This window comes from Pinus tabuliformis, chromosome 5_2 (assembly GCF_031772625.1).
Source record: "Pinus tabuliformis cultivar Carrire ecotype Pingquan chromosome 5_2, CPIR1, whole genome shotgun sequence".
Lineage (NCBI taxonomy): Eukaryota > Viridiplantae > Streptophyta > Pinopsida > Pinales > Pinaceae > Pinus > Pinus tabuliformis.
This window is the reverse complement of record NC_142306.1, coordinates 68,139,223-68,164,646: the sequence shown is the minus strand read 5'-3', so window position 1 is coordinate 68,164,646 and position 25,424 is coordinate 68,139,223.

Below are 25,424 nucleotides of genomic sequence, written 5' to 3'. Positions count from 1 at the left end.
TAAAGATTCTGCTATGGTTTCTAATACCACCTACAACGATGTTGAAAACTCATTTTTACATAGAATTGTTGCTCGGCCCAAGCTCCTACCCTACACAGATATGATCCAGTGGGTTGTGGAACATTTAAACATTGCAAAAAGGAAATTCATAACAAAGAATGATACAATCATCGACTCTTTCAGTGGTAGTGATTTCAGCGCTATGTATCATTTTCCTACTCCTTAGTGTAAATATGACAAACAATTTGTTGAGAAGTTCATGAGTGGCATTGATCATCCATCTGAACCCATCAAGGGTTAAAGGAGAGATCCTAATACGCACAAGCATGAGGAAAATGGCATATATTAAGTAGAATCCCTTGTAGTACCTTATTGCCAAATTGCTACAATGGTATGTGGACTTTTCTCCTATCCTAACACTTAAAAGTTCCCAAATCAATTGTCTCCTTTAAGAGATATTGCTTCTAAAGGATATATATTGGACTGGGGAAATATTTTATCTGATAACTTATCCACTCATATTCTTAATTTTAGAAGAAAGCATACAGTTTCAGAAGGTATAATTCCCTGTTATGTAGCCAACTCTCAAAATAGAAGAAATAGATAAATCAATGACTTCAAAAGTAGCCTCTTCGAGGGGGAAACCTCCTTTACATTACACAAATGAAAAATTCTTGAATGATACAAATGACAAGACCTCCTTTCTATATATAGGAGTCTAAGGCGTCACAATATAATCAGAGCCGACATAACAATAATAATGTAAGGGTACAACAATAACAATGACAATAATAATAATGGAATACACTAGTATTATAGGGACATAACATGCCCCTCTCCTTCAAACAAGTGTTTTCCTCAACACTTGAGTAGTTTTGGATGCTTCTGTATAAAATTATCATCCTCTCATGTGAACTATTCAGTGAGTAAGTTCTTCCACTTGATGAGATACTCTCTAATTGATCGATTTCATAGTTGTCAAGTTCTTGTTTCTGTGACTGCTTCAGGTTCAAATATGATTTTTCCTTCCTCGTCAAGTTTTGGAAATATTGTTTGAACAGGGAGCTTGTCGTCTATAACCTTCATTAAGCATGAAACATGGAAAACTGGGTGCACTCGGGAAGATGCAGGAAGTTCCAATTTGTATGCCATTGTACCAATCTTTTGCAAACCTTGTACGAACCGTAATACTTTGGTGATAATTTATTATCCTTCTTAGCTTGCTTGAGGGACATTTGTTTGTATGGTTGTAGTCGTAGAAATACCCAGTCACCTACATCAAAACATCTTTCGTTGTGATATTCATATGCCTATTGTTTCATTCTATTCTGCGCCAAAGTGAGGTTATCCTTTAAGAGTTAGAGAACTTTTTGTTGATGCTCGATGTGATATTCCACTGCTTGAACCTTAGAATTTTCTCTTAAATATGATGTGATGGATGGTGGATGATATCCATAAAGTTCCATAAATGGGGTCATTTTTGCTGCAGTATGGAAGGAAGTGTTATACCACCATTCAGCGAGAGGTAACCGTTTGACCCATTGTGTCTATTTATCAGATACAAAGCAACGAATATATCCTTCCAAACATTTTCTCACTATGTGAGTTTTCCCATCAGATTGAGGATGATAAGATGAGCTATGAGCTAACTAAGTACCCAAACAAGAAAATAATTTTGTCCAAAAATTTCCAGTGAAAATAGGATCTCTGTTGCTTACAATAATCTTTGGGTTTCCATGTAGATTTTGAATTCTTTCCATAAATGCAATATCAAATGTACTAACTTTAAATAGATGAGATAATGCACACAAGTGTGCATAGTTAGTAAGTCTATAAACTACTACCATGATGACACTCTTTCCTTCAGACTTGAGTAAAACTGTGATAAAATCCATTGAAACCTCCTCCCAACGCTGATTGGGAATGGATAAAGGTTGTAATAGACCTGGGGTCTTAATTGTCTCAAATTTATTTTGTTATCAAACCAAACATTCTCCACAAACTTTTGAATATCAAATTTAAGGCCATCCCAAAAAATCCTTATTAAAACTATGGTAATTTTTTAAAAATCTTGAATGCCCTCCTAAGGGAGAGGTCTGCAATTCTAGAAAAATATTTTGTTTGAGTTGGGAATTCTTATAGAGGTATAAGTGATATTTGTACCATAACGAATCATTTTTCCAGCTAAATGCATCATATCTACTAGGATCTTGCTACAAATTTTGAATCAGTGCCCACACTTCTTCATTCTTCCATTCATCCCTTGCTTCGTTTATCCAATCTATTTGGATAATAGAAATGGCACAAATAAGTGCTTCCATATCCTCATCCTTTCTTGAGAGTGCATCTGCAACAACATTTTTCTCCCCTTTTTTGTAGATGGTTTCAAAGTCATAACCCAACATCTTTGTGACCCATTTTTGCTACTCTTATGAAGATAATCTTTGTTCTAAAAAGTATTTAAGACTATCATGATCTTTTTTTACCTTGAAGTGTCTTCCCATTAGCTAAGGTCGTCATTTCTTAAGTGCATGTAGTATTACAAACATTTCCTTCTCATAATTAGCTTTGTGTAAATACTTTTCTTTGATTGGAATACTTTCAAAAATAATGGGTCTTTATTCTTACATTAAAATAACACCAATTCCATTTCCCGAGGCATCACATTCCACAATAAAGGTTTTTGTGAAGTCTGGAATAGCTAAGACCAGTGCTTGGCACAATCCCTCTTTAAGATGTTCAAAGGCCTTTGTTGCTTATGGAGTCCAAGAAAATGCATCTTTCTTCAACAATGTTGTTAGATATGCTGCTATTCTCCCATAATTCATAACAAACTTGTGATAATACCTTGTCAACCCAAGAAATCCTCGTAGATGCTTTATGGATGTGAGGATTTTCCATTCCTTAATGGCTTTAATTTTTCTAAGGTCTACCTTAACACCTTCATGAGATACAATATGACCCAAATATTCCACCCCTTGTACTCCAAAGAAACATTTGGAGGTTTTTGCATATAATTGTTTCTCCTCCAGTAGTTTGAGCACTCTGTCAACATGTTGAACATGATCCTTCCAAGACTTTCTCTAGATTAGTATATCATCAAAAAATACTAAGAAAACTTTTCTAAGGAAGGGTTTGAAGATGGAATTCATCAAACATTGAAACTTAGAAGGTGCATTGGTAAGGCCAAAAGGCATGACCAAAAATTCATAATGACCCTCATGAGTTCTAAATGTTGTTTTCAGAATGTCTTCAGTCTTCATTCAGATTTAATGATATCCTGAATAAAGGTCCAACTTGGTGAAGTAAATTTATCCATGCAATTCATCCAATAATTCACCAATGACAAGAATGGGAAATTTATATTTAATAGTGAGGTTGTTGATCTCCCTATAATCAGACACATGCACCATGATCCATCCTTGTTATGCACCAATACTACTAGAGCAGAGAAAGAACTTTGACTAGGTTGAATTATACTAGTCTCTAGCATTTATGCAACCATATGTTCAAGTTCACTCCTTTGGGCATAGGGATATCTGTAAGGCCTGATGTTTGGAGGAAAACTTCCTAGAATCAAATGAATAGCATGATCATGATCACAAATAGGTGTGAGGCCTTTGGGAGTATCAAATACCTTGGAATGATTGTCCAAGACTTTTTGGAGATCTGGAGAAATATACGATTTCGATGTAGGAACCTCTAGCGAATATACTTGTGCAATTATGTCTCATTGTTATTTATTTAGAAGCTTTGTCATGCCATTAGAGCTAATTATCTTTCTTGGTTTCCCTGTGATACCCCTTAATTCCACTTCCTTTCCTCCAAAAAAAAATTCAAGAAAAGTTCTTGAAAATTAAAAGCTATCGTACCCAAAGATTTTAGCCATTAGACTCCTAGTACAACATCAACACCACCCATTGGAATGGAAAGCATTGGACTATTCAACACATATTATCCCATGGATAGCTTGATATTATGACACTTTCCAGAGAAAGTTATGGTTCCTCCATTCGCAACCATCACTTAACACTCTGGTGCTGGATATAGGAAGCAATTCAATTCCTTGGCTATCTTACAATGAATAAAATTATGGGTACCTGAATTAATCAACACTATTAAATTTTTCTTCTTGATGTGTCCTTCTACCTTGATAATTGAGGAGTGGTAATTTCAACCAATGCATTACAAGATATGGTTGGGTTCATTTCTTCTTTAGGGTTTGTTCCTGGTGTGTATCCTCTTCTTTTTACGTTTGTTGTTTCTTTTCTTCCTCCTCTTTCCAATCTATGTAAAATATTTTCTTCTCAACACGCATATGACCTTTAGTGTATTTTCTATCACAACTGTAACAAAGCCCTTTTTCTTTTTTTCTTCCATTTGTTGTGGTGTAAACCTTGTAGGTTGTGGAAGGCTAGGGGAAACAACACTTCCATCTTTATAGTTGTGAGTGGTAGGCTTCCTTGTTGCATAAATTTTCTTTCAATTTTTCTTGCCAACCTAAATGCCTTCTCCAATGAATCAGGTTCCCAAAGGTGAACCTCATGTTGGATGTTATCCTTTAAAGTCCCTATGAACACATCAATCCTATGATTCTATGGATTATATTTTACCCTTATATTCAATTTTTGGAAGCCCTCAATGTGCTCCACCATTGAACCCTTTTGTTTGAGATTTATCAATTGGCTAAAAAAAGTGTTTCTTTTTTTATCCTCATAATGTGTTATCATTTCTTCCGTAAAAATCACCCAAGCGACAATTTTTTTATGAGAGAAAATCAATCGATACCATACAAACTGATTGGGTTCCAAATATAAAGTTGCAATGTGTACCTTTTGTGTGTTTTGCACATTATGGAGATCGAGATATTTCTCCATCTATAGTATCCATATTATGGGATCCTTTCCATCAAACTTCCTCATATCGGTCTTTGGAGCATGGTGGGTCTTCAATCCAACGTTAGATTCTACGAAATCATGGCTAACATTTCTTTTGTTCTCTTCATGAGTTTCCTTTACTACCCTTTCGCCATTAGTAAGCATTTCTTGTAGCAACTTTGTCAAATATATCTTCAAATCTTCCATGTTGCCTTTATGTTTTGCTTCTATACCATCCATATTTGCTTCCATGCCATTCTTTAAACCATCCATTTTGGTTTCGATTACTTTTTGTGAGAGCGACAATTGTTGCACTTGGTCTCGTAATTATGATATATCATGTTGCATTTCTTCCTCTTATTCATGTGTCATAGTAGATATTTCAAGTTGCTTACTAGGTGTTTCCATTTTCTTTCTTCAGGTCATCAATGAATGATAATTATGCTTTGAAATGCCCTTTGAATCACTTCAAACTACTTTCTCAAACAAAACTTATGAAAAATTAAAAAAAAACTACACACCTTTTTTTATTTTTTTTCGCTTTGTATGAGCACGAACTTGAAATTCCTGTAACTCTGTAATTTTAGATCTCCAAGTTTTAAAATATCAGCTTGTGATATGCCTCAGAGTCCTCTTTCCAAACCCACAAGTCTAATCATGATTAGATACTCCACGAAATATTTATGCCCAATCTCCCGTGATGGCCTAATTATAGACTTGTTGAGTGGAGCGAACTTGTACGACATGCAACATGTCACTGTTTCGACCTTCGGATCTGAAAAATATATCCAAAAAACTACAGTCCGTACTCTTTCTACCACTTTTTATGCAATTTCAATCCGATGCTCAGAGAGAAAGTTATGACGATTTTCCCAAGGTGACATGTTCGAGATCGAATTTAGGAGCCTACAAAAACCCTAAATTCCCCAGTTTGTATCTCCGAAAATATAGTGAGACAAGATCTGAAATTCAGTCACGAGGTTCATCACAATTTCATCTCAAATGGGTGTTAATTCAACCTTCTGAAAATTCCTATAAAAACGTTATAGCAAAAATTCCACGATAACCTCTTTGAAGCAGCGAAACCCTAAAATCCAAGCCTCTGATACGAATTGTTATGCAACCAACTCTCAAAATAGAAGAAAGAGATAGATCAACGAATTAAAAAGTATCCTATTCGAGGGGGAAACCTCCTTTACATTACACAAATGAAAAATTCTTGAATGATACAAATGAAAAGACCTCCTTTTTATATATAGGAGTCTAAGGGGTCACAATATAATGAGAGTCGACATAACCATAATAATGTAAGGGCACAACAATAACAATAGTGGGCTTCTATGGGGCACAATAATAACAATATGGGGACAACATGGGCATAAAAATAACAATAAGGGGCTACAATGACAATAATAATAATGAAATACACTAGTATTATAGGGACCTAGCATTCCCCCTTTTTATATGAGTGTGTATGTTATGAATGCTCTGTGCTATAATATGAATTTTGCAACCATCGCATGGAAATGGACTTTAGAGGATCCTACTCCTATTCAAATATACCAAAATATCCTCTAGGATTCTAAGTACCAAGCTCATTTCTATAAGCTCTTGTAGGGTGTCATGCTACCGATTCATCAAATTAACTTTAAAAAAGGGCTCCTAGGATTTCCCAAAAGCAAAGAAAAATTTGCTCAAAGTTGGGAATTGGTTTGGTGAAGAGTGGCTTACCTACATTCGGGTCTTTGGTAGTCTGGATAATCCATGGGTTTTTCCCCTGTATGTTCATGATAAACTTCTATCTCATGAAATAGCCTACCAAATGGTAGGTAATGGAATTTCTAAATTGTTCAAAGAATCCAATAAGAAAGTATGGCCTACCTTTCCTTTCCATTGTGGTATGTTCACATTAGATAATTTCAAACATGCAGCTATTGAGGTGAACTCTATTTTAGAGTTAAAGTTTCCTACTATCCCTAATAGGTAGTATGATCCTCATGGAATGGCTAAAAAGGTAGAGGAAAGTCTCTCACGAACTTGACTAGTTTGATGATGTTTTTGAAAAAGTTGCCACCTATTCCATAGTTGCAAAACAAATTTCAGAGAAGTTAGATCCATAGGAAATTAATCAGTTTTCACAATACAGGGAAGCAAGGCTATCCTATTTACCCTTGGATTTGTTTAAACTTGCACACGAAATCACAATTGAGGAATAAATAAAAATTATTTCTTCTGACCATATTATTGATATCCCTCATCCAAAAGAGACAGGGGCTTCTTCTACCCAGATTGAGGGACAATTTCCAAGTTATAAGCTTGAGGAGATTTGGGAACAATGTAGCTAGGATCTAAAAGGAAATAAACCTAAGGTTTTTAAGACTCCACGGGAGAAGGTCTTAGACATTTCCAAGACCACAGAGAAAACCCTGCTTACTATTGGGGCTTCTAACAAGCCTTTAGAGGTTGAAGATATAAAGATTATACCAGCATTCCCAACCTCCGAGGTCATCTTAAGGGTCAAAGAGATTCCTCCTCTCGACATATTCTACAGTCCCCAACATAAGGTCGTGGTCAAAAGACAAAGAAAGAAAAGAAAGATTGATCAATCCCAGGCCTTAGTCCTTGGAAACACTGCTTTTGAAGTACTATGGAAAGGTTCACAGACTACCCCTGTAGAGGAACTCGACAGACTCACATAGTTCACAGGAGCTTATGCTTTTGCCACTATGGACAAAGCTACCAAGATTCAACAACTTCTAAAGGAAAAGGATAACATGATAATGAAATTGGAACAAGGCCTTGAGAATGAGAAGCAAATTATTGCTCAGCAATGGCAAGGACAACTTATAGAGCTTCAAAACAATTTCAACACCCTTAAAGTTTAGCATGACTCTGATTTAAAGGTCTGAGATGCCCAGATTCAAGAATTACAACAAAAGATTGAACAATTGAAAGTCAATCCTAAGTTGGCAGAATTTAAAAAAGAAGCAGGAGAATTAAATACTCTCCTTTCTCAACAACAAGTCATTTTCTGTCAGAAGTTAGCTATGATTCATAATTTGTGTCAAATAGCCAGTTCATTGTTATAAAAATTGTCTGACCTAAGGACATACTTTGATGATATTGAGGAGAAGATTGCAAGATATATAACATGGCAAGATAGTGCTAAAGGGATATCAACCGACCTCCCAAGGATTGAATAATCACATAAGGATATAGTCTTCAGAGAATGGGAAATTTTCCTGAAACAAATAGAAACAATGATATTCAATGCAAGGGACATCTCCAATGACCTTATTGAAGCTATCAGTGATAATTTATTTCAGGAAAATCTTATTTCAGACCACCCAAGGGGACTCTTCCCGATATTAAATTGTTAACTAATACATGGCAGGATTTGTCAAAGAAAAAGGTTGAGAAGATTGAAAATCTCTCTAAGATAGACTTAGAATGCCATTGGAATTTCTTAGTCAAACCTCATAGCCAATGGTTAATGTTTAGATGTTTATCTAACACAACCACTCATATGCTACCAGAACTCAAGGATGTTATATTTACTGGTCAAATGTGCATTCAACCACGGTCTCCACCCAAATTGAAGCCTATGACAGATATCTACGAACTGCGACAGCGTATGGGAGGGAAGTCTTCTTCATAGTCTTAGCTGGGTTGTTGTAACAAAATCTAAAATTGTCTTATAGTTTTATTTTAAGTGTTGTTTGTTAAAACCACTTCAGACTTTTATTCTTCTTTGCTATATTTATATATATATATATATATATATATATATATATATATATATATATGTATGTATGTATATATATATAGTGATCAGATTTAGGAATTAAAGCTATGAAGGTAGATTTCAGGGATGGATGTACATTTCTCATCATTCTGGATTCTTCTACCACCTCCAAGATGTCGTTACCCAAAATTGGCCAAGCTTCTTGAAAAATTCTACTGTGAATCCATTTGGTCTTGGTGCTTTCTTTTTCTCCAAGCCTTTGACCACCTGCTCCACCTCTTCCAATGTGACAACTCTCATGAGTGTCAGGTTTTGATCTTTGCTGACCAATTCAAGTATATGCCTGGTTATATGATCAATAGCTTCTGATCTGTCAAGCATCAGTTCTGACAAGATAATTTGGAAGTGGTTAACCAAAAGATCTTCCATATCTTCATACTGCACCAATCGGTTTCCTCCTGGGTCTATCAGTGAGAATATTTGATTATATTGCTATGTTGATCATGACTTTATGGAAGAAGCGGGTGTTTTGTTCCCCCCCTAGACCCATTGAACCCTCGATCTTTTCTTCCATAAAATCTCTTCTTGTTTCATCCTTTTCTCAATATTGGTCAAAATCCTACCCTCTTCCTCTACTAAGCAAACTGAGCAGTTGTTTGTTATCATTTGATGTTGTACTTGTTGCATCTATGCCTGGAGTTGTTCCTGATCATGTTAGATGTTGCCAAATTCTTCTTTGTTCTATTTCTTGATATTTATCTTGAGCTCTTTCATACGTAGCTGGAATGTATGCATAACATTTCTCCCTTGTTCAGCACTCAAGGTCCACCAGTCCTTCACTTTTCCAAGGAATGAGGGATCACACAACCAAAAGGCTTCAAACTGAAAAGGACAGTTTAATTGGCCCTGCTTCAGGTCTACTTCCATCCTGTTAGAAAATTATATATTACAGAGCAATGGAACACATAGAATATAGCATAAATATAAACACGGAAAACACATAAAACCAGAGAGACACAGATATACATGGTTCACCCAGTTTGGGCTATGTCCACCCCGAACAGCCAGTCCTTCCTTTTATTATCCAACAAAATGAAGAGACAAAACCTACAACAGATCCGCTGTAATATCCTCTGTTTTCTCTCACAGTCTCGCCTCTCTGTTTCTCGCTCGGAGAATACACATCTATTACATAGCCTCAATACAATGCCCTCATACAAAGAGAGGGGTTGCCTTCTAGGGCGAAAAACCCTAAACTAAACATAAGTTCTACCATCAGATCATCCACCTAATGAACAACCCAAATTGACTAGAAATTAATATACTTTTACAAGGCAATTTTACATCTGTTTTTAGCTTCGGGGGCACTGCCCCTGAAACCCACACAGGGGGACCGCTGGCCCCCAGACCCCCCAGCCGGGTGGGATCGGCCCCCCTAAACCCCCGTAGGGGGGACAAGTCCCCCCCGCACCCCCTGCGTGGAGGGGTGTACAAACTTCCTGGGGTATACATCTGGCCGAAACAAAGACCTCTAAATAATCATGCTCCACACCTAACAATATCCCACTTGGAGAATGATTGTAGCAACTCCACCGCTGCTTCATTTGCTGGACAATGACTCCTCTTTGGACCTGGCTATTCCTCATCTTCATCATCATCCTTGAAGACCAATTGAAACTATTCTCAGTTTCTCCTTGGTTACAACTTTTGTTAGCATATCTGCAGAATTATGGCTAGTGTGTATCTTTTCCAACTTCAACTCTCCATCTTCTGACACTGATCGTATGAAATGGTACTTGAGCTGTATGTGTTTAGTCCTGGAATGAAATGCTGAGTTCTTTGCAAGATGAATGGAACTTTGGCTATCACTGTATAACATGCCCATATCATGCTTCTTACCCAATTCACCCATAAACCTTTGTAACCAAATCATTTCTTTACTAGCCTCTGTAGCAACAACATACTCTGCTTCTGTTATTGAAAGTGCAACAACACTTTGGATTTTTGAAACCCAACTGACAGTTGTTCCACCTACAGTAAATACATATCCTGTAGTGCTCCTCCTATTATCTCTATCATCTGTCATATATGCATCAACATATCCCTGTAGAGAAATGTTTGAACCACCAAAGCATAATGCTTGATTTGTGGTACCTTTCAAATATCTAAGAATCCATTTCACTGCCATCCAATGTTCCTTTCCTGGATTGTTCATGTACCTGCTTACAACTCCAGCTGCATGTGTAATATCAAGCCTTGTGTAAACCATTGCATACATTAAGCTTCCAATTACTGACGCATATGGAACTTTAGACATATAATCCATGTCTTCTTGAGTCTTTGGGCACATTTCCTTACTAAGTTTGAAATGGCTAGCAAAAGGTGTAATAACTGGTTTTGCATTGTGCATATTAAATCTTTTCAACACCTTTTGTATGTACTCATTCTGAGACAATGTTAATTTGTGATTTTTCCTGTCTCTAGTTATTCTCATACCAAGGATTTGTTTTACAACTCCCAAATCCTTCATTGCAAATGAATTTACCAATTTTCTTTTGAGCACATTTATTTCCTGCATGTTAGACCCTGCAACAAGCATGTCATCCACATACAATAACAATATAATATAGCTGCCATGATTTTGCTTTTTCAGATAAACACAATGATCAGAGTGACATCTAGTATAACCTTGTTCAGACATAAGCTTGTCAAATTTTAGATACCACTGCCTTGGAGCCTGTTTTAAGCCATACGAGCTCTTCTCCAACCTGCACACTAGTTTCTCCTTCCCTTTCACCTCATATCCTTATCGTTGTTGCATATATATCCCTTCCTCCAAATCCCCATGGAGAAAGGTTGTCTTTACATCTAACTGCTCAAGATGCAAATATTCAACCGCTACTAGACTTAAAATAGTTCTAATTGAAGTCATTTTAACAACAAGAGAAAATATTTCATCAAAATCAATGCCTTTCTTCTGTGCAAACCCCTTCACCACAAGTCTAGCTTTGTACCTTTGTTTTCCTCCATCTTCTTCCTTTAGCCTGTAAACCCATTTATACTGCAATTTAGTTTTACCTACAGGCAACCTGATTAAGTCCCAAGTCTGGTTATGCATTAAGGAGTCCATCTCTTCTTCCATGGCTAGCTCCCACTTCTTCCTGCTTTCAACCTGCATTGCTTCTTCATAGAATTCGGGTTCACCAGAATCAGTCAACAATAAATAATATAATGAAGGAGAGTATCGTTCAGGGGGTATACTTATCCTGGTAGATCTTCTAACACTGCTTTCACGTGTTTGGGGTGCCTATTGCTATTGTGGTGGTTGATGTTGTTGTGGTTGTTGATTATTATTATTTTCAGGCACCTTTACTTTTTCAGTGATCTCATCAAGAACTATGTATTCCTTGTTTTCTTTTTCCTGTTTCTTTTCCTACAACTGATTCTTATACAAGACCTTTTCATTGAATATTACATCTCTGATCCTAATGATTTTGTGATTTTCATAATCATATAAGAGATAACCAAAATCATTAACATCATATCCAATAAAGGTACATTTCTTTGATTTTGCCTCAAGCTTTGTTCTATTTTCTTTATTAATATGGACAAAGGCCTCACAACCAAAATGCTTTATAAAAGAGTAGTTTACTTTTTTACCTGTTCATGCTTCCTCTCGAACACCACCATCCAAGGAACTTGAAGGCCATCTGTTTATTAGATAAACAACAGTATCTACAGCATTTGCCCAAAATTGTAAAGGCAATCCTACATGCAATCTCATGCACCTTGCACGCTCCATGATTGTTCTGTCCATCCTTTCTGACACACCATTTTCTTGTGGTGTTCTTGGAACTATCTTCTCTCTATGAATTCCATGCTCTGAACAGTACCTATCAAACTCTTTACTGCAATATTCACCTCCATTGGCTGATCTGAGACACTTCAATTTCTTTCCTGTCTCAATCTCAACCAAAGCTTTCCATTTCTTGAAAGTATAAAATACATTAGATTTATTCTTAATACAATAAATCCAAGTTTTTCTAGTTGCATCATCAATAAAAGTAACATAATAATGAGAGCCACCGAGAGATGATACCTGAGCAGGTTCCCATACATCTGTATGCACAAGCTCTAATTTTTTGCTCTTCTTTTCTTTCCCAACTTTAAGAAATTTGACTCTCTTCTGTTTTCCATAAATGAAATTCTCACAGAAGTCCAAATCAACATTCTTCAAACCCGGCAACAAATTCCTTGAGTGAAGAATCTTCATCCCCTTCTCACTCATGTGTCTGAGCCTATGATGCCATAATGCTGCATCTACTCCTTTGGAAGTTAAAGCATTAACAGAGTTAGAAATACCATTGCATAAGTATAATGTACCAACCTTTTCACCAAGGCTCCTTTGGTGACCTTCCAATCTTTATCTATGAAAGTTGTCACACAACCTTCACCGCCTAACTGCCCTGTTGAAATCAAATTTTTCTTCAAATCTAGAACATGCCTTACCTCCTTTAGTAGCCATTGGTTTCCATTCTGCTTTTTTACAAGAACCTTACCCATTCCAACAATTTTACAGGGTTTATCATCACCCAAACGGACTTGTCCAAAATCTCCTTGAACATAGTCATGAAAATATTTCTTATCAGGTGTGGAATGGAATGAGGCCCCTGAATCTACCACCCAGGAATCAGTGATATTTTTGAAAGAAAGAATCAAAGCATCTTGTAACACCTCACCTGTCACATTTGCTTCATGATTGTTTTCTTACTATGCATCTCCTTCTTTTCCCTTCCGATATCTACATTCTTTCTTTAGGTGTCCTTTCTTTCCGCATTTCCAGCACACTATCCCCGAGCTGGACTTGGATCTTCCTTTCCTTGATTTACTGTGATATCCTAAGCTCTTTCCTCTTTCCATTTTTCTTCCCCTAAACTTTGCACTTAAAGCATTACCTGATGTCTCACTAGAGCTTTTCCGTCGCATTTTCTCGCTAAGGATAGCACCGACAACATCATCAAACTTTAAAGTACTAGATCCAGAAACAAAGTTACTAATGGCCATTACTAAACCATTCCAACTTTCTGGCAATGAGCACAAGAATAACAGAGCTCTAACTTCATCTTCAAATTTTACCCCTACATAACTTATCTAACTTGTAACTATATTAAAATCTTTTAAATGGTCTGCAACAGACCCACCTTCCGACATCTTCATATTAAATAACCCTTTCATAAGAAATACCTTGTTTGAGGCCGAGGATTTTTCATATAGTTTCGCCAACACCTAAATCAAACCCTCTATTGTTGTTTCCTTCGAAATGTTGAAGGTGACCGACACTACGAGGCACAACCGTATTGTTCCGAGTGCCTTTCTATCGAGAAGGTTCCATTCTTCATCTATCATAGCCGTCGGCTTCTTTGTTTTTCCACTCAATGGCAGGTACAGATCTTTCTGATACAAATAATATTCCATCTGCATCTTCCACAGTGAGAAGTTTTGGCTTCCACCATTTCTCCCACTCGAACCAAGAACCCTTCTCTCCTGCGAGTTTGTCAGCCAAATAGACCTTCGACTCTGATACCAGTTGTTAGAAAATTATATATTACAGAGCAATTGAACACATAGAATATAGCAAAAATATAAACACAGAAAACGCATAAAACCAGAGAGACACAGATATACATGGTTCACCCAGTTTGGGCTACGTCCACCCCAAACAGCCAGTCCTTCCTTTTATTATCTAGCAAAATGAAGAGACACAACCTACAGCAGATCCACTGTAATATCCTCTATTTTCTCTCATAGTCTCGCCTCTCTGTTTCTCGCTTGGAGAATATACATTTATTACACAGCCTCAATACAATGCCCTCATACAAAGAGAGGGGTTTCCTTCTAGGGAAAAAACCCTAAACTAAACATAATTTCTACCGTCAGATCATCCGCCTAATGAACGGCCCAGATTGACTAGAAATTACTATACTTTTACAAGGCAATTTTACATCTGTTTTTAGCTTCGAGGGCGCTGCCCCCAAAACCCCCATAGGGGGACTGCTAGCCCCTGGACCCCCCAGCCGGGGGGGATCGCCCCCCCCGGGAACCCCCACCAGGGGGACAAGTCCCCCCTGCACCCTCCCATGTGGAGGGGTGTACAAACTTCCTAGGGTATACATCCGGCTGAAACAAAGACCTCTAAATAATCATGCTCCACACCCAACACATCCGAATAGTCTAATGGTCAGGAACCAAGCATTGCAGAATTGAGGCTTCATAGTAAACATCTCTACTAATCAAATCTTCAGTTGCCAAGAACTAATCCAACCTTGAGGCCACCTCATGAGCTCCTCCCCTTCTATTATTTTAGGTGTGTGTTCCATTAATGGTTGGCATTTTGACCAACTGCAAGTCTACTTGCATGTCCCTGAACAGTTCCATTTCTGGTTCTTCTCTTCTTATCCCTCCTTTTTCTATGCAAGTGACATTATCAGGTTGAAGTATCCCCCTATCAACCATAATTTTTCTGTATGCATTTGACTTAGTTTCCTTATATTTTGAAGGAAGCTTTCCTTCTCCCTTAGAGTGTGAGGGCTATATACCACTGAGATAAGAACCCAATATCTTGTTCCAATGTTGCAGAAGTAATCTGACAAAATGCATGGCATACCCATCAAATAGTCTACCATTACCTCCGTGGGATTCCACAGTATAGTGATTCCTCCTGCACTTCCTTTTGCATCTAGTGCTACTGCTTCATATTTGGGTTTGATTATTCTAAGTATATCCTCTATTTTCTCCCCTAATACCTTAGTTTCTTGGGGAAGCAGGATCTGTGGCTTCTCCTTTTTCAATCGGTCTTGTAAGCATCCATGCTTGCCTCGTCTATTGGTGCCCCTCACATTCGAGGAGATAACTATCGTTGGGAAACTTTGTGGAGTTGTTGGAATACCGCTGAGAGTGGTATTACCCTTCTCGTATTAACCAACATCTCAACTATTATTTGTATTGACTCTTGTAGGTTTCTCCATCCCATTTTCTCCCCCCCTTTTCTTCAAATATGCTGCTCTTGTGAGATGTCGAGTTGCATGCCTAGTTGCTCCATGGGATCTCCCTGTCTCTACCCTTGTTTAGCCATATATTGCCATAATGTTTTTTTGTATAGTTTCTTTTGATATTCTGGGATAAATCTTTCATCTAGGTGCCTCCATTTGTTCAGGAGTCTTTTCAAAACCACTTCCTTCGTGCTCAACTCCTCCCTGGCAGCATCGACCTCCATTACAGTAAGATCTATTGGTTTCGACTCCTCTTTCTCTGTCAATTCTATTTGGGCTTTCCTCTTTGGTGTGGTCATAGATTTGGCTGGTTCACTTCCCCTATCCTAGTCTAGATTCTCTGGTAGTTCAGTCTCTTTTGAGGTTTCCCCTTCCTCTTGCAGCACCTCATATCTATTGTTGTTTTCCCTTTGCTTTTGGTTATTGGATCCTAGGTTCTACTGCATCCTTGTGTTCTTCTTTTTGTGCGTAACCTCTTTGAACCCCTCATTTGTTTCTTGTGGGGGGTTCTTTTCCTGCTCTACCTTTAGGTCTTCCAGGCCAGACTGGTTCAATGAACATGCCTTACTCATGACACCAGTAGCAATGAAACAATATGCGCTCATAATCCAAGGTTTGTTGCCAGATCTCTTCCTAGTACTCTAGTTCCACTGATTCAGGGATGGGCTCTGAGATATTCATATAGACACAGATGCGAGCATAGGAGGTGTATCTTCCCCTATGAGTAGATTCTTCTATTTTCACAAATCTTCCAATTGAGTTGCCAATACCTTCCAGTATTTCTGGATCCCAAAAATCCATTGGAAGACCAAAGAGGTGAACCCAAACAAGAGCTGCCAAAAATTTCTCCTTGTCTAGGTTATAGCATTCCTCCCAATATCGCATGAAGAGGCCTGCATTATGGTAGAAATATGGGCCATTTTTGAAAACCCTTTCCTTATCTTGCAGGTTCGAGAAGATTACAATAAAGAATCCTCTGGCCCCCAATTTTAGTTCTATATGACCTTTTGGCTGCCATTTCTGTTGTATCCATTTTATCAGATCCTTCTCCATCGGCCATATTCCAATGAATTTGCATATCATCACATGGTACTTCATGTAGCTGCGATATTTCTCCAATTTATTCATTGGGATCACAAAGCGGGGCTTCTTTGTTGCACAGGGCAAGAATTTCCCGTGGCTTCGTGCCTACCATCGAGCTACAAGGACGGGACCAATGCTAGGGCCGATAGATTCAAGGGGACCAGAATATTGGTGATTTTTCCGCTTGATTCGTCGGCTGCTACACTACGGTAGGAGGGGATCCCCCCCCGCCCCGCCCCCTTTGTGGCTTGCATTGCCCCTGTCAGATACAAGCCTGACGTATCTCTGCAAGGCCTTCAGGGTTTTTCATTGTTCGGTAGGGTCACCAAACACTAGCTTGCAGTCATCGATGAGCATCACAGAGCTTCCTTTTCTGCTAGATAACAAATTTTTTTTATATTTATATTTTATTTGAAAACTATAATCCCCTTTATTTGAATGAAGAAGGGGTTCTGAATTTTGGAGAGAAATATTTTGTTTTCACTACTGTAACTCAAGTTATCTTAATAGAAAGTTGAACCAATACTTTTTTTCTCATGAGAAGAGTTACAATATATCAGGTACTATTATCTATCTATTTTTCCTTTGCTTAAGAGTTAAATGGTTGTTTTATTATGTTTATCATATATATGTTATAAGCAATCATACATCTTTCACTATTGATATGTGTGATTGAAATCATATGTTATATGCATGAACAACGATATCATATGTGTAACGATTTCATCAACTAATTTAATTAACTATTTAATTAAATTAGTTATCATAAATTGCTTTAACCTCATATTAACTTGATAATCTATATTGTCATGTTGTATGTGAGATTCTCTTAAATCACATATATAGATAAGATTTCCCAGGATAGATAGATATATAGATAAATAGTTAATTAAATAATTTTTATTCTTGCCTTTAATAACATCATAAGTCTCACATCTATATGCTTCATTCATTTCATATTTTATATTAAGGGAAACTGGTCCCATAAAACCCAGTTAGAGCCACCATCCCAAATGGAAAAGGATCTTATCTAAGGTCTTGACCAGGTGGTTTTCCTCAATGTTGAGGCAAACATTTTGTGCCTTCAACATTTTTTTCACTATAAAGAGGGCCATTAGACTGTGAATGGAAACAAGGTTAAACCTAAAATTAAAAGGTCATTCTTAGAGTCAGTCTCCCTCAAAATCACCACCAACTTCCAGATCACATTCCAAATCTCCTAACCCAAGATCTGAAGTTGTTCAAAAAACCACCAAAACTCCTAGCACACTTCCAAAGTTAGCTGGCCAAAATTATACTCAAGCACCTACAGAGTCCCCTGAAGTTCAGACTTTGATTAAAAATTGGAGGATATTTCCATTTCTGGAGAAAAAACTGTTCAAACTGATATATCGGAAGGAAGTATTACTTCATCTTTACAGTATTCTAGTGTATTAACTAGATCTGAGAATGAAAAACTTGGATTTAATCCTTTTTAATTTCCATTACCCACTCATCGAAAAAGGAAAATCATTTCAGAGAATAACTCTTATGCTAGCAATATTACATCACCATCTCCACCTCATACTCCTTTTGTTGGTCTTGCTTCTTCCTCTACTTATTTACCTTCCTCTTATCATCCTCTCATCCCATCCATCCATAATCAACTAGTTATATTATAATTAGTAGCAGTGCAAGAGCAACTTCGTCAAAAGATCAATTTTCATCATCCTCCGCATCTTCTACTACTTTCTCTACTCCTAGTACTCCCAGAATGGACCATGTTTGGTCAATTTATTATGCAAATTAACACAAGTATTTAATTATCAATCTAGGCTTGTAAGATCGGAAGCATGCCCAAAGTATAAGGATTTTAGTTGCAGTCAATTTTAGAAGATGAAATATAAAGATTGATGGAAATACGTATTACAAATATAAAATCTAATTTAATAGTTTCTGATTCAATATACATTAAATGAGGAAAGAGGCTCCTAGCTAAGGAGATCCAGGTTGTCCTTTCCTACAATATTACTTTCATGAAGAGAAATAAAAATTAATTGATTAACAATAGTTTATGATGCATAAAATGTAGAGAGAAGTGGATCCTAACTAAGGAGGTCCATATTGTCCTTCCTTACAATCTTATTCCATCATTATTACTATTGCATTGAAACTAGAATTCAGAAATAACTCAACAAGGAAATGAGAATGAATTTCAATTATAGCTCATAATCAAATAGAAGGAGAATTTAACTTGAATTCTTGTTTGTCCCTTCATATGCAGATTAGAATTAAATCAATATTCATTCAACAATCATAATAAATCTTCATACATCTAAATAAATCTGAAGCAAAAACTAGTTTCTAAAAATTATGCTAAATTAACCAAGAAGTGCACTAAGCTTGGTGTGGGGCCCTCCACCCTTGCCTTGCACACTTGAAGAGTTCTCAGCCACAGAAAAATCAGTTACTCTCTCAAGAATGAACAAAAAATGAAATGAAACAGGTTCTTCAATTAACTTTCAGTCTTCAAAGTGTCTCAAAATCAGATTACATAAAATTCTACATGCTCAAGCCTTCAATAGTCTTGGCTTAAATAGAGAAATAATAAAAAAACTTGACTAAAATGTCTCTAACAGTCATATCTATCCTAATCCCATATATCTTGGTCGAATCCATCCATTCAGTTACACAAAAGTTGGAAAATCCTGAAAAATACTAAATTTGGCCTATTTCCTAGGGATTTTCTAAACAACAGGTCATGTTTGACCAAAGTTGACAGGGCCTGTTTTAGCTCGGTTTGATCAAACAAATAGGTACACATCCATCCTTGGTTCCCAAACTTTCCATATCTATGCTCATCTCATGCCGAGGTGTCCTGCAAGTATGACTTCAATGGAGCCATTACGGGAATTTTTTGTTCTGTCCACCTGAATATGCATAAATTGGTCAAAAAAAGGTATATATGGATGGTATATGGTTGAAAATGATGGAAAATAGGTGTATTTTAATAAGAAAAAAATGATGGAAAATGAGGGCCAATAGACCAAATACCATGGAACAACCCAGGAGCAGTATAGATGACTCCCCCATTACACCCTCTTCCAAAACATCTAGAGAGATGGCTTCCTAAGTATAATTCTAATGATGAACTCCTTGCAGAGGAACATCTTCACAATTTCAAGTTAGACATTAATCTGAATGAAGTCCCAAAAGAAGATTGTGTTGTTAGACTTTTTGTTTAGTCAATTTAGTATGTCCTAAATTGCTACATTAATTATCAATCCGGGAGTAGTAAACTGATGAAGTGTGGCGCACTATATGTGCAAGACAACCTCTTTCTTACTTTTTATTGTTTTCAATTTTATTTTGTTTTTGGGGGTTTTATCTTGGTTTATCTCCTAATGCAAATGGAAATCCTATTCCTAAGTTTTAAGAATACTTTAGAAGGCAAGTATGGATATAGATTTTAAGGTTATGTCCTTTATGTTGACTTCCAGAACTTAACACTTCAGAGGATCTCAAAACATGCTAATGATGAAATTAATACTTGAACAAGAATGTAAATGTGCAGCTATTTGAATCAAACAAGTGATGAACTACTGATCATGAAATCTCTATCTCTGTTGCTCATCTAAATACAAAAATAAAAGTTAAGCTATTGCACTCAAACAAATCAAAAACTGCAAACTAATAAAAGTAAAACCAATTTGCTTCATTTATAGTCCGATAGCTCGCCAAGTAGCTTTTCAGGGTTAAGCCATGGCTCTTGAGATAACGTCAATAACATGAGAAATTGATATCTAAATTATCTACTTGCAAATGAAAATAAAATCAAGTCTCTTCACTTATAGTCTGATAGCTCGCCAAGTAGCTTTTCTGGGTTAAGCCATGGCTCTAGAGATAACGTCAATAACATGAAGAATCAAATCACCTCACTCATAATCTGATAGCTCACCAAGTAGCTTTTCAGGGTTAAGCCATGGCTCTGGAGATAACATTAAATGACATGAAGAATTTGATATCTAAACTAACTATCAACAACAAATGAATAAAACTGAAATCAAAGCATAACTCAAATTGAAAGCTAAGAAAAACAAAGTCAGCAGAGAGGCCAATCTCATGTCACTAATTGATGCAAAAATTATGAGAACGCTCGAACATATCCTATGCTGAAATCACACTGATCAGTGTTAGCAAAAATATGCAGTACTGGAAAATCATGTACATGAGTGAAACATTAACACCATAACTGAAATATGAAATATACACAAGTGAACAAACTACAAAATATCTACAATGGAAATAAGACAACATCATATGAAAACTTTACAGAAATAAAAGAACAAAACCTTAGCCAGCAAGGGCCCTCTGCACGGCCTTGGTTAACACGCTATCAGTCTAAAATTACGCTCGCACAGTCATATAAAACAGAGTCTTGTTATATTGAAAAACAGAGGAAGGATCCTCTCGTTACAATAGCAGGACCAATGTCACGGCACAGTATATGAACTAACAGAAAAATTACATCAACAAAAAAATAGCTACATGCATTTGCAAATGAGTTATTTATAAGGGAAATTACATAACTGTTTTTCCTATGGAACACCTTCAGCAAAGGACACGTAAAAAGACAGCACCTGTGAGCTTAGCGTGTTGGTTTCCATGATCATTCAATCTACCAAAAGGTTGTTGTTGGATTTGCGTCTTGGAGGCAGTCTGCAGCTGTCAAAATGAATCCATGGATCTAGGAACGGTCTCGGACCCTTCACGTGTTGAAAAACAAAGACTTGTTTGCCATAGGACTCCTCGTTTGACCACCGTTTGACCAAGGCTTTCCTTTATGAATCTGGCTAAACCAATAGGACCTGGTCCATGTCCAGATCATTTCTAAACTACCCACATGCCTTGTTTTGCTTGCTGACACTTGCAACCTAGAGATCAACAAAAACAGCTGCGGAATCTCAAGTCAGTTGCGGAAAGTGGCTGCATTCCGCAGCTGATGAGAAAAATCTAAGTCAAATAGCAAACACAAAAACATAGTTAGAAAACCACTTAAATGCACTCTCAGAATCAATATGTAATGATTTTTGATAGCTTGTGAGGCACTGGTGAGGGGAAAAAGTCTAGAAAAGTGTGTAGAAGAGATGTAATTTCAGGGCTCAACACTTTTCCCTTACACATTTGAAGGATCTGCAGGATCTTGGTATTTTTCTCTTCCTTCTGGGTTAATAACAAATTGGGATATGTTCGCATAATTTTTTTTTTAATTTGGTGATGACCGAACAATTTCCACTTTGATTAATGATTTATAAAATCTTAGGGCCAATCGAAATGAACAAATTAAAGATTTTAATTCTAGATTCAACAAATTGCTGAATAAAATCCCAGAAACTTCTAAACCAGGAACTAATGTATAGATTGAATGGTATATTTATGTTCTTCCTTAAAATATTTATATTTTCATAGATAGAGCTAATAAAAAAATATTGCTTGATAACATGAAGGAAGCTCTATATGTTGGCATTATGATGCATGTGTTGTCCTTGATGGCAACCCACATACAAGTCAGTTTAGAAATGATAAAGTGATGTATGGGGACAAATCACATAGTAACAGGTCTATTCAGAGGTAATAGAGTAATGGCACAAAAGAATATGATGATGTGACAAAGGATTACAGATAAGAATCAAGAAATTGGGAAAAGAGAATGTTTTAAGTTGTATACGTTGGTTAACCTAGTCCAAGTCGCGTATACACGTAGGTACACAGAATAAAAGGTGCGTATACATATGGACATGGTTTCACAGAAAGAAAAGTGCATAGGGGATGGAAAACTAAGATTAAATAATACCAAGGGTCCATAGCATGGTAATAGCCCAGAATATGAAGTGGAATAAAAGTTACTTGATCCTGTCTAAGAATACCATAGGTTCTAAGTGTTGTTTTGGTGCATGGTATTGACAAAGGCTCTAATATAAGGAGGAGAAGATCAAAGGGATAAGTGTGCAAGTGAAAGGGTTTTTCATGAATACTTCTATCTAAAGTATATTTTGTGTTGTAAGGGATATGGTTATGATATAGATCTAAAATATCTTGTGCACCCTTGGATACAATGTTGGATCAGGATCATGAGACCTGAAATGACTTATCATTGTATGATATGATAATGAATAGGCTAGATATGAGTGCTAACACATGTTTTATCCTTTAAATGCTATGATCTGGGTATATCTGAAGTCTTGAAAAGATGTGAAGTTATAAGTCATTATTTGCATATCTCCACGCAGGTTCGCCTCGGTGAAGTCACGTATATCCGTGGATTCGACACTTTCAAGTCATGTATGTAGAGGAAGGGCTTGTTGGTTAGAAATGACTGATCTATTTGATCAACGCTACTATTTTACTATTGTTTTTCAAAGATTTCTTCATTAGATCTGAATTTAATTTGATTGTATGAGGAGATTGAGTCTCGATGACTGATTGATTGAGTAAGAAGGGTGATCTTTGCTACTATCTATTTAGAACTCTGTAATATGACAATAGATCTTCAAAATGACTTTGGTTAGTATAGTTTTTGGTTTAGAGATTTTATGATTCAGTATCTTTAGAGGTATACGCAGATTGGGTTACATAAAGTAGCATATACATGCAGGTTGTCCTCATTGAAGTAGCATATACATTCTGACATATGGTTTTTGAGGTTGTAGTGGGTTCTGGTTGTTGATGCAGTGTTATGGTTTCAGCTTTGTGTTTTGGTGATAGTGATCTGACTGTTCAAATTGATTGATTGCATTTTTCTTTAGATTTGATGCGTTTCAATTATTGGTTGATGCATTTGTATTTAATGGTTGTATTATAGTGGTGATTGATTTTGAGCTTCAATGTGACTGATGGGTCCAGTCTGAAAATTTGATGAAACGTGGCCTACATATTATGTTGATGTGTACCAGGAATATCCAGTCTGAAAATTTATGAAACGTGGTCCCTGGAGAAAGAGTGAAGGTGGTAGCCTTCTGTAGACTGGTGCCAATGTACTGGTAAACATATCAACCAATATAAGAGCTAGGGCATTGGATCTCCCTTCACATAGAAGATGGAAAACAAGTGAAGGTTGTCGCCTTCAGCAAGTAGATGCGTGCCTACTAGAAAAAGTATGCACCACTACAAAACTTGTAAACACTTTTTATAATAAGAAGATTGAAGACTGAGATGACAACAGTGGTGGTTTTTTCCCACATTGGGTTTCCACCTGAAAAATCCTGGTGTTCATGTGTGTTTCTTATGTATGTTGATTTATTTTGTTCTTACTGCATCTATTTACTACTTCGTAAATGCATCACACTCTTATTTAAGTTCAACAAATAATGAATTAGCTATTTTGAAAATTTATTATCTATACATTGGTTTCATTCATTATAGTCGCAGACATACACTGTTTGGTTTATGTAAAATTGCATATACAGTTTGAAAAAGAAAAATTATTATTGTGAAAGTTTAAATATTGATTCACCCCCTCCTCTCATTATTTTCCCCACAATTGGTATCAGAGTAGGTTGTTTAGAAGAAGCTTGATCGCTTGAAGGAAGATCTCTCAAGATGAGGAATCACGAAGGAATGGGATCTATCATACCACCAATATTCAATGGAAATAAATTAGCATATTGGAAGATAAGAACTAGAGCCTATCTTGAGTCACTTAGAGCTGATGTTTAGGAAATTGTGGAAGGAGGATACCAATATCCAGCAGTGTTCCCCACAGGTCCAGCAGAAGATAAATCATATGAAACCAATGCCAAAGTCATCAATGCATTATTGGGAAGTCTATCGGAATTAGAATTCTTCAAAGTCATGCAGCTCAACATAGCCAAGAAATATGCGAAAAAATCATTCAGAGCTATGAAGGAGACTCCCAGGTAAAACAAGGTAAGCTCCAATCTCTCAGAATTCAATATAAAACTATCAAGATGCATAGTGATGAAAGTATTGCTAGTTAATTTTTACGAGTAGATGAGATTGTAAATTGTATGAAGAATCTGGGTGAAGAAATAAAGGAGGCTACTATAGTAGAGAAAATTTTAAGATCTCTATCTTCTAAATTTGAGTCAAAAGTATCTGCCATTGAAGAGAAGTAGGATCTACAAGTTGTTATTGTTGTTCAACTTCATGGAATTTTAACTGTCTTTGAAATGAGGAAAGGAGGTCCATCATAAATTAGAGAAGCCACTTTCAAAGCCTCTGCAAAGGGAAAAGAAAAGGAATATCTCAAGGAATCAAGATATATATCAGAAGAAGACGAGGTAAACTTTGTGAAGAAACTTCAACTAGGTACCGGAAGATTCAAAGGTCAGCCTCCCTTCAAATGTTTTATTTGTGGTAGAGTTGGTCATTATGCTACTAAATGTCATAAAGATAACCATGACAAAGGAAAGGATTCTACAAAAGGTAATAGGAAACATTTTGTTAATAGAAGAAGTTATTATACTCATGAAGATAGTGATGGCATGTCTAATAGTGATGAAGATGAATCTGAACAAGATATTAAACTACTCATGGCTTATGAAAATGATAAGTTTATGGATGCCTTAGAAGAAGAAGATTTTCTTGAAGAAATCACTCAACTCAAAATCTGCTTGGAAGAAAAGAATATAGTCATAGACACTTTGACACATCAACTCACGGAAAGGGAAA